Source organism: Oryctolagus cuniculus, chromosome 17 (genome assembly GCF_964237555.1).
Source record: "Oryctolagus cuniculus chromosome 17, mOryCun1.1, whole genome shotgun sequence".
Taxonomy (NCBI): Eukaryota; Metazoa; Chordata; class Mammalia; order Lagomorpha; family Leporidae; genus Oryctolagus; species Oryctolagus cuniculus.
Window position 1 is genome coordinate 65,256,875 of NC_091448.1, and position 10,613 is coordinate 65,267,487.

The 10,613-nt window shown below is 60.9% G+C and overlaps 1 protein-coding gene across 6 annotated transcripts in view; it reads left to right on the top strand.

Annotated features, from left to right (window-relative positions):
• The window catches only part of LOC138846302 (UPF0449 protein C19orf25 homolog), a 251,330-nt gene that overhangs the window by 235,131 nt on the left and 5,586 nt on the right, over positions 1-10,613 (top strand). For all 6 annotated transcript variants that reach the window (XR_011383761.1, XR_011383760.1, XR_011383763.1 and 3 more), the window contains 2 exons: positions 4,050-9,455; positions 9,822-9,905. The gene's annotated coding sequence lies outside the window, so the exon portion shown is untranslated. The remainder of the gene's footprint in view (positions 1-4,049; positions 9,456-9,821; positions 9,906-10,613) is intronic.

Genomic DNA, 10,613 nt, shown 5'->3' on the forward strand with positions numbered 1-10,613 from the left:
AGATGTGGTGGCGAGAAGAGGAGGTGCAAAGCTTTATTTGAGTAGGGGCCAGGGGTGCTGGAGAGCGAGCTGGCTGGTGGAAGGCAGTCCAGGGGTGTTTGTATATCCTGTGCCTCCTCTCCAAACAGCAAACAGTGCTCACACATTGGCTACTAAGAGAACAGGGATTTCAACGGAATTCCTTCTAAGTTGTTGGTGGTGAAATTCTGTCTTGCAGTCCATTGGCAAACACTGTGATGACTGGACTTGCATCCTGTTTTGTTCCGTGTGTGCGTGCTGGTAGGGAACCATGACATGGTGTCAGAGGCCTGAGCCTGGTGGAGGTCATCCGACTGCTGCTGTTCTTGGGCTCTGTCAGCAGAGAAATCACAGAGCTGAACTGTGCGTCCCTGTGTGCATCGGCCATGCCTGTGTGCCCACGCAGTGGTCGGGGCTGAGTGTCCCCAGGCTGGCCAGGGCTGTGTGCAGCAGTCTGTGCCCAACAGGGTCAGTGCGGGGCAGCCTGAGGTCCCTGACACCTGGGAGAGGGATGGCTGTGGGTGAAGGAGCCTGGGCTGCTCCTGTCTGACCCCAGAACTCCCTTGGGGTCCGGGGTCCAGGCCTGGCTTAGCTCCAAGGACCCTGGTCTCCCCACTCAGCGATGCCATGAACAGGTCCAGGCGGGGCCCTGTGAGCACTCAGACACCTTCTGCCCTAGGGTCACCCCTAAAGTACCTGCCTGGTCTGCCAGAGGCTTTTTTTATTTATTTATTTTTTTGACAGGCAGAGTGGACAGTGAGAGAGAGAGACAGAGAGAAAGGTCTTCCTTTGCCGTTGGTTTACCCTCCAATGGCCGCCGCGGCTGGTGCGCTGCCAGGTACTTATCCTGGTCTCCCATGGGGTGCAGGGTCCAAGGACTTGGGCCATCCTCCACTGCACTCCCTGGCCACAGCAGAGAGCTGGCCTGGAAGAGGAGCAACCGGGACAGAATCCGGCGCCCCGACCGGGACTAGAACCCGGTGTGCCGGCGCCGCTAGGTGGAGGATTATCCTGGTGAGCCACGGTGCCAGCTTATGCCAGAGGCTTTTGACCATAGGGGTAACTTCACCAGCTCTCCCCAAGTAGCCCAGTGTCCCCAGGGTCTGGACCTGAGCCTGTGGCTGACAGTGAGCAAAGACAAGGTCCCTGCTCCCCAGGAGCTCTGGCCAGGCTGGGGACAACACCCACCACAGACGCTGAGCACTGTCACACATTCTCCCAGCAACCTCTTCAGAGTGAGTTTAGAAGTTGTGCAAGCCGAGAAGGGATGCCAGGGCCCTCGGGGTGCAGGGAACAGCCTGACCCGGTGGTGAGCCTGAAGGTCACAAGGTCACAGTGTGGCCAGGGGACTGGCTGGGGGGCCAAGGGGCAGGAGCAGGAGCAGGCAGAGCGCCCACGGGTCCTCCGTTCCCGCCTGCCCACTGTCTCTGCAAAGCACCCCGTGCTGTGCTGCTGAATCAGTTCTGCTCAGCCCCCACCCAGCTTGCATCTCCCCTGGAGGCATCGTCCCCAGGTGTCACAGAGGTGCAGCCACATAGATGGCAGGGAGAGCAGCTGTGAGGGCTGGTGCCCCTCTGCTCTTTCCCGAGAGAGAGGGGCAGCTCCCTCCCATCAGAGGGCAGGGCCAGGGAGGCCAAGACTCTGGCTGAGGCTAAAGGATTCAGATGCAGTGGGCGTGGCTTGGGGGAAGGGAAAGGCATGATGGGAAGGGCTGGATCCCCGTAAGAAAGGCCAGGAGTGCACGGGGGAGGGCAGTGGACATGCTGACAGGGTGGTGGGGCCAGCACAGCCCGTGGGCACCTCCAGCTCGCCAGGAGAGCGTGGAATCAGCATTTGGAGCTGTCCCATATGATTAATTCATCAGAAACACAGCGCGCTGGAAAACTGGCTCTGACTCAGTGGCTCGTTAATGCTCCGCCTCTCTAGGCCCCACACGCTATTTAAAGCTCAGAGACAGAGCCTGGGGAGGGGAGGAGCGGGTGGGCTCTGGGCCTCCCGGCCCCTGGGCCTCCCCCGTGTGTCAGTCAGTGCACAGGCTGAAGGGAGGATGGAGAGAAGGGCTCTTATCTGGGCGGACAGCTCTACAGCAGCCCCTGGGCTCCCGACCAGCTCAGAGCAGCGCTTGATAAAATGTGCAACAAACCCATAAATGCTAGGATGGGAACAGGTGTTTCTGTCAGGTGCCAAGTGCTCTGTGAGCTTGGAAGAAGAGAAGATCAGGGAAGGCTTCCTGGAGGAAGGGGCAGCGGGAGTAAGCCATCCAGAAGAAAGGCACAGACTGGTCCTGCCTGGGGCCAGCTCTGAGCATCTTGTCATTTCATCCTCGCGACAACTCAGTGATGGTTCTCATTATTATACCCATCTCGCAGATGAGGACACCGAGGTCCAGTCAGGTTAAGCCTTTTACCCAAGGTCCCAGAGCCGGGAGTTGGGACTTGATTCAGGTGGCCATGCCAAGGACGTCCTCCCAAGTTCCCAGAGTGTACCCACTCGCTGCTCAGGACCCCCACGTCGCCCCCTCCCAGGAGCACCTTTGTCCCTCCTGTCAGGTGTGCCTGTGGGGGCCCTGGGCTCCACGGCCTGGAGCTGCACACATGTGTGCAAGGGGACGTTGGTGCAAAGATCCCAGGGTGGACACGTGGGAAGGCGGGCCTCACTCTGCACTCGGTTGCCACGGGCTGCTCATCGTGTGACCGGCCACCTGGTGTGGATTCAGAGTCCTTCCTTCCTGTCCACAGAGAGGGCAGACGGGGAGAGTCACCAGCCAGGCTTCCCACTGCTGGCCCCCAGGGAGCCCCCTGGTCCTCTGTGTCCCTGTCCTTCGGCCTTCATTGTCACCACAGTCCCCTCTGATGATCCACCAATGGGGATCCTGTGTCAGGGGCAGGGTCCCTGTGCCTTCCCTGGGGAGTATGGGTGCCTGCGTGTGCACCCAGTGCCAGAGGCCATGGTGCGTGTGTGCCCAGAGCATGTGTGCACACTGGGGGTGAGTCTGTAGGTCAGCTCTTATGTGCCCAGTGTGAATACTAGTGTGTGGAGTGTGAGCTCTGGTGTAGGGCAGCTACAGGAGCCCTGGCCACAGCCTCAGCAGCTCAAGGGGTGGAGGTGTTGTCCTGAGCATCCGCCAGTGAACTTGGCTGACATCCAGCACCCTGCCCCCTGCCGGCTGCACCCCAGAGACCCACAGGAACAGGGCTGCCTCTACCTGGGCGCACCTGCCCACCATAGCAAGCAGCAGATAGACACGCAAGGCCCTTGCCCTGAGGACGCACAGTTGCCGACTTGTCCCATGGGCAGCTTTGAGCCCTGGCCCACCTCACTCCCGCAGAACAGGAAGTGCAAGTCTCCAGAAAGCAGCCCGCACCACCCAGCAGGATTCTGCGCACCTTAGAAGCCACTCAGATGCCTGCTTGTACCTATGCGGGGGGCACGCAGGGGGCCCCTGGCATGGGGCTGTGTGCATAGGGACGGTGCCCCAGCCGCCGGGGAGCCCGGCCCCCTGGGTGGGGACACAGCAGGCTGCTGTTTCTGTCTGTGCCACAGTGAGTGCGGGCTTGTTGAGAGCCTGGGGGGTGAATGCATGGATACAGGCATGCATGTGCTGGGGAGCATGGGGGGCGATTGCGTGTGTGTGTGTGTGTGTGTGTCACCTGGCCAGAGCGCTGCCGGGGCTGCCTGACGTACGCTGAACGCCACACGCTCACACAGTCCCATCCCCCCAGCATCACTCCTTGCACGGCCCTGGCCCCTGGGAGCTGAGATGCTCGATTTCCCAGCTGATGGTTTAGCAGCTCATTCGCCGCTCATTTGTGGCCTTCTGCCACCTTCCCGGCTGCACCTGGCACTGCTGCCTTGCAAAGGAATGGTGGCAGGGCAGTGGGGGTCGGGTGGCCATCAGCTCCCATGCTCAGCCACCAGCTCCAGAGTTGGGGGTGGGGGCAGGGGGGGCTGCCGGCTCCCTGAGGGCCAGGAGCCCCAGAGCAGGGGAGGGGAGAACAGCCTGTTTCTGAGTTCATGCCCCTCTCTTTCAGAGAGGATTTGGGAATCTCCAGCACCCCCTCCCAGGCTGTGCCCCCGGCCTTGCAGGGGCCTCCAGCCAGAATGGGCCGGTCCCTGACCAGTGCTGGGACTGCCCCAGCTGCTGCTCAGTCTCCACACACCCCACGCGGAACTGTTTTCTGCTGCTGCCTTTGAAAGATAAGTAAACTGAGGTTCACAGGGGTGCCCACCCTGCACCAGGCACTTACAGCCGCCTAATCCTTGGGCTGAGGCTTCCCTGTCCAGCCCTGTTAGAGAGGTCACCTCCTCCAGGAAGCCTTCTTTGCAAACAGCCTGGAAGACCCTGGCCTGAGGCATGTGGGTGCTGGGGCAGGCAGAGCAGGGAGTCCAGGGCCACCCCATCTTCTTTGCTGACCGATGTGAAGGAAGCAGCCATGCCAGCTCCACGGAGGGGTGGGGAGCAGCAAGTGCAGAGGCCTGGGGCAGGAAGGGGCTGGGATTGGCAGGACACGCCCACATGGCTACAGGGTGCAGGGGGGATAGGGGGGCCCAGAGGGACTCTACAAGGTCGCATGGGGCTTCCTGTGTGTTTCCCATCATGCAGAGCTCCAGGCCACCTGCTCCAGACGTGACTGCCCATCCCCCAGGCCTCTGAGATCCCTGTCTCACTCAGCGGCCGGAGAAAGCATTTTGGCTGCCAGGCCTTCCTCTGGTCCCAGGCCACAGTCAGGACAGTGCCCTCGGGTTTTAGGGTCTGGGACACCAGCAGCCACGGCTGGCCGGGCTGGGCCATGAGCCTCTGTGGTTTGTAGGTTTCTGCTTCCCCAGCTCCTGTGTCTCCCTGGAGCACGGTGGGGAGACTGAGAGAGGGACTCCGTGCAGGCCCAGAACTGCCCACTGCGTGGGGCGGGCGCAGCGTCCAGGCTCCCGACCTGGCTGTGCCCGACGTAGGGAACCCAGTTTCTGCCTCACTGAGGCAGGAGACAATAATCCGGGTCAGGGACGAGAGACTTGTAAGAGGCCATGTAGTCAGCGTGTAGGTTTGTGGGCCGCGTGGTCTCTGCCCCCTGGGCCAAAGCAGCCATGGACAGTACGTGGTGTGGCTCCATCCCAGTGGTGGTAGGCAGAACTGGGCTACCCCTATCTAGGTGACCTGGCCATGGTATTAACCAGGACACCTGAGATCGCCAAGCACCAGAATCCCTGTCCCAGCTGGCTTCAGGCTCAGCCTCCCCTAGGGCAAAAGGGCTTATTGGGCCATGAAAGGGAGAAGTGCCACTAGGACTTCAGGCACAGCTGGATCCAGGAGCTCTAGTGGTTGTATTGAGACCCATCACACCCAGGTTTCACGCTTGCCCTGACCACATGTATCCCTGTTTCAGCTTCACTGGGTTCAGGCCCTCCTGTTGCGAGGACGACACAGCTGTGAGCAGTGGAAGTCCCAGGCTCACCCCGGACTGGCCAGGCCTGTGGCTCGTGCCCACCTCACAGCAGCACCCTCCCCAGGGTCAATGTCACCCTGTGGTTTGGCCTCATGGGACTGGTGCCTCATCGACTGGGTTTGGGACTCCCCATGGGGCAGGCACCTATGTGTACCACAGTAGTCAGAGCAGCCCTGGCACTGGACACCTCGGAAGTCCACGTGGCCCCCAGGTAGATAGTCGGCGCTCTTCCCAGTGTCCCTGCTCCTCCCTGGGTCATCGCAGCCTCCTCATACCTCCCAGGCCCACGCACTCCCTGTGGAGCCCACACTGCTCCGTCACCCACCAGCCTCCAGCCGCTGCCACCAGGGCCAGGTCCTAGGGCTCCATGAGCACCCGGGGCCCCCACAGTCTCTCCTCAGCCTGGACTTGCTAGACAGAGTCTGAGTTAACAGGGACGTTCAAAGCTGTGTGACCTACAGCAAATCCGTCTCTGTGCCCTCAGCCTCCTCACCTGGAACTTGGGGGTCCTAAGAAACCTGGGTCACTTCTAAAGTACATAATCCCACAGAAACACGGGTGTCCCTGTACCTCGAGCTACGCCTTCCTCCAGGCTGCAGTCACAATTCCTGCTCCAGCGGCTCCGCCCCCTCCTCCCACAGGCCCCACCCAGATAGGCGTGGCAGCCCCAGGTGCCTCACCCACCCTGCTCTGTCTCCTGCACCCACACTTGCCGCTGCCTGAGGGGTTGTCCCAGGCTGTCCCTGCAGGTGCCTGGGCTCGGTGCTGTCCCCAGGTGATGCCCCCGCTGCTGGGCCAGTGCTAAGGAATGTCCTCTCTCCCTTTCCAGTGCACCTGTCCCCTGTGGCCAGCCAGGGCCACCCCTTCCTCTGACTGTGTCCTTTTTTAATTTGTTATTTATTTATTTTTTTAATTTTTTGACAGGCAGAGTGGACAGTGAGAGAGAGACAGAGAGAAAGTTCTTCCTTTGCCTTTGGTTCACTTTCCAATGGACGCCGTGGCCAGCACGCTGCGGCTGGCACACCATGCTGATCCGAAGGCAGGAGCCAGGTACTTATCCTGGTCTCCCATGGGGTGCAGGGCCCAAGGACTTGGATCATCCTCCACTGCACTCCCTGGCCACAGCAGAGAGCTGGCCTGGAAGAGGGGCAACCGGGACAGAATCTGGCGCCCCAACCAGGACTAGAACCCGGTGTGCCGGCGCCGCAAGGCGGAGGATTAGCTTAGTGAGCCGCGGCGCCGGCCCTGACTGTGTCTTGAGTCCCATTCATTTTCTCCCCAAGCAGTGAACCGCTGTCACCTGTGAGCCTGCAGCCAACAGAGGTCACGTGTGTTTTCCCGTCACCTCATGGCTGCCATGGAAGTCCCTGCAGCGCTGTCTCCATGCAGAGTGGCTTCAAAGCTGTGGTGACCACAGCCAGCGCTGGCTCCTGCCATCAGATGGGCTCATGCAGGAGCGTCTGCGCGTCTAGGGCACGATGTCCACCCGTAGCGCGTATTCGTAGCTGTTCTGTCCTCACCTTATGCGTGGGATCTCAGCATTGAGAGCCTGGTCCTGAGCGGGGCCAAGCCTCGCACGAGCACACAGAAGGTCCACGGCACCCAGCTCAGTGAGGTCGGTTAGACGGCAGTATTCCCCCCAGCCTCTCCTCCACTCACCTCCCCACCTGGCCGCATGCAGCTAAGGGGACCAGCCACGCTCACACCTGGTCCTTGCCAGCCCTGTCTTGGTGCCTCTTGAAGTACAAAGCAGGTGGCCATTGGGTCCAGTGGGAACGGGCCCTACCATCTGCCCCCCTCTCAGTTCAGCAGGACTGGGGCACTGGGTGTCCGTGCAGGTCCCACACCTCCCGCTGAGCAAGCAGGGTGGTTCCCTGGGAAGCGCCTGTGGCTCACCCACCTGGGAACGATGAGGACCACAGGAGAAGCCCGGCCTTTGCCTCCCTCTGGTCTCTGCAGGGGAGCTGGCCTAGAACCCAGCGGCCCCAGCCCCAAGACAGGGTGCGCAGCCTCTGGGAAACTCACAGGCTCTCTCGGTCTCCATGAGCAGCTAGGAGTGCATGCAGAGGTCCCCTCTGGGACATGTGGCTTTGGAACACAGCACAGAGGACACTGGTGGGGGCCGGGGGGGCCGGGAGAGAGAGAGGGGGAGCATGGGTGTCTGGGCAGTGGGCTGCTTGGGATGCCAACATCCTATATGGGAATATCTGGTTCCAGTCCTGGCTGCTCTGCTTCCAAGCCCAGTTCCTGCTAATGAGCATCCCAGTGGGGGGCAGGTGATGGCTCAAGTAATTGGGTACCTGCCACCCACATAGGAGACTTGGGTTGAGTTCCAGGCTCCTGGCTTTGGCTTGGCCCAGTCCTGGCTTTTGCTTGCTTTTGGGGAGTGAACTTGTGGTTAGATGATGGATCTCTCTCTGTCTCTCTCTCTCTCTCCCTGTCTTTCAAGTAGGCTAAGTAACTAGACAGAGATAGATAGATAGATAGATAGATAGATAGATAGATAGATAGACAGACATAGATAGATGATAGAAGGATTTTTTAAAAAAAGAGTTGGAAGCCCCTCAGTGCCTCAAAGCCTCCCCATGGCACACGTGCACCACACGCAGTTTGGAAGAAGGCGTGGGGTCTGGGTGTGCCGTGACAGAGCAGGGCCTTCTCTGAGGAGCTGCTGAGTGGGACGAGCAGGGGGCACAAGGACCCAGGACTGTGGGGCTGTCCGCACACACAGACAGCAGGGAGCCTGGCTGCCCATCTGTGCACACTCACATACACAGCACACTGTTCCCGCTGGGGAGTGAGGACGAGAGAATTGCTGCCCTAAGGACTGTGAGCGTTCCCACAGGGGGACCCCTGACCGGCTGAGCATTCTGAAGAGGGGAGGGAGGGAGAAAAGTCCACAGAGGCAGGAGGAGCGGGTGGGAGAGGAAGGGAGGGGACAGGTGGTCCCCTCTTCCTGTACCTGTGAGCATCTCCCCAGCCGCCATCAGCCCAGGGGCCCCAAACGCTGAGAACCAGGCTGGCGGTTTTCTCTCCGGTGGGATTTCAGTTCCCGTCCTGGTGCCGCCTGCCCCCTTGTCAGGCAGAGCCAGAAAGGACCTCACTGCTGGCCCCGCGCCTGGCCCTGATTGCCCATTGTTTCCGCAGACGCACTTCCCACTGGGCTTCCCTCTCCCGGATCTATTCTAGGAAGTCAACAGCTTCCGCCTGGGATGAAAACGCCGAGTCCGCGTTTTCTCATCAAGAATGGCCCTGGGATTAGCTGCTCTGCGGATGGCAAATAAGGAAAACAGCGCGGGCTCGCACTGCTCCAGTGCCTGCTCCCACACCTCGGCCCTGGGGGACAGCCGCCCCAGGCTAGTCTGGCCTGCCCACTGACCCGACCAGGAAGTCCTAGCATGAACTGCTGCTCTCCCGGAGTCAGCCCCTGGGGTTGGCACTCCAGTTGTCCCCCAACCCGGGCAGCTGGCTCGCCCGCCTCCTGGCGTGCACATGGGAAATGCACGTGGTCTTAATGTCACTGCCCATGAACCTCCTGAAGCCCCTTCCTGTGGGTCGCCTCCCCTTCCCGCACTTCTGGAACACATGGGCTGAACGTGACTCCCCCTTCCCCGCCCCAGGAATGCTTCCAAAGGAGCCCCAAACGAGACCCCTCCAACACCGAGGTATGGATGCTAGCCGTGGCACATCTTCTGGAACATCCTAGGGTTCAGATCTGGTTGCGAGCCTCTGCTAGGTCAAGTTCAATGTCATTCCACCGTGTTTGGACACAGAGCAGTTTTCCCTGATCTGGTAAAGCCCCTCAATGTGCACACAGAGGGTGGTGGACAGCGTGGTTAAGGATGTGTGCATCTGAACCCCACCTGCAGGGCCCAGAGAACACTCCCACTTCCCTGAGCCTCTGTTCCCACAGGGACGGGCCGCCTGTGAACCCGGTGTGCAGTAAGTGAGTTCATCTACACAGAGGGCTGAGCTTGGACCCGACGTGTGATCCAGGTGGGTTAGTTCCACCCTAGGATCTGAGGAGATGGGGTGCGTATGACTCAGGCTCAGTCAACGCTGCATCAATGCCTTTGACCTCATCCTGTGACGGGAGAAGGATGTGTGTGGGGAGCGCTGGCAGCCATCCTGTAAACACCCGGGTGAATGAAACCTCGAGGACAGGGGAAGGGGGACCCAGTGCCGCTGACGACAGAGAGCCCCGGCCTCGCGGCTGTGCAAGGTGTTCAACTCCATCTCCAGCCCTTGAAGCCGAAGGAAGGTGGGGGAGGGGAGCCACTCCGGCCAGAAAAGGAGCAAGCCGGGAGGCCCTTGGACACCTTTGAGCAGTGACTCTGAGCTTCTCTCTCTTCATCTACACAGGCGGCTCAAGCCATCAGGAGCAGGCGCCGAGCTGGCAGAGGTGGAGCTGTTCTGGCTGAACCAAGGGTGATGGGCAGGACTCAGGTAACCCTGGACTCCGCGTACCCTCACTGTCTCAGAGGCATAGGGTGGCCTGGGTGGGGGGAGCTCCTGGACAACCCAGGAGGAGAAGCCAGTCTCCCCATTGTCTCCGTGACACCTGCTCCCCCCATGCCTGCCTCCCAGGCTTCCGGTTTACCTTCTGCCCAGGCACGCCTTGGCCTCCAGCACCTCCTACCCTCCTCGGTTCCCAAGGAGCCTCCTGATCCAGGGACTTGGTCTGGGTGCTTGTCGGGTGCCCACAGGGGCAGGTAACTGACATGCAGATCCCCCGTGGGGGCAGCTGGGAGTCTGGTGGGGCCCAGCAGGGGTGCTCCTGCAGGGGCAGACCTGTGCATCCGCCTTCCCCACCTCCCCAAGCTCAGAGCCAGGCGCCAGGCAGGCCAGTGTAGCTGGGGGAGTGGGCCAGGCAGGGGTGCTGCAGGTGTCCCAGTGGCTCCCATCCTGGGACCTGCAGAGTCAAGAGCCCAGCAGAGGGGTAGAGGGAGCCGCATATGTAAGGGCCAGAGCCAGGAACCTTGAGTGGCACTGAAGGGCCAGATGCAAACCCCGAGTGTGGAAGAGAATCCAGGGGGCGGGGGTGGTGTCTAGAAGTAAAGAGCCCTACAGTGTACAGGGCTCTCTCCCCACCAAAGAGAGAGTGAGGACCCAAAGGGAGGTGGGGGGCAAGGCCCAGGGGGGAGTCCAGGGCAG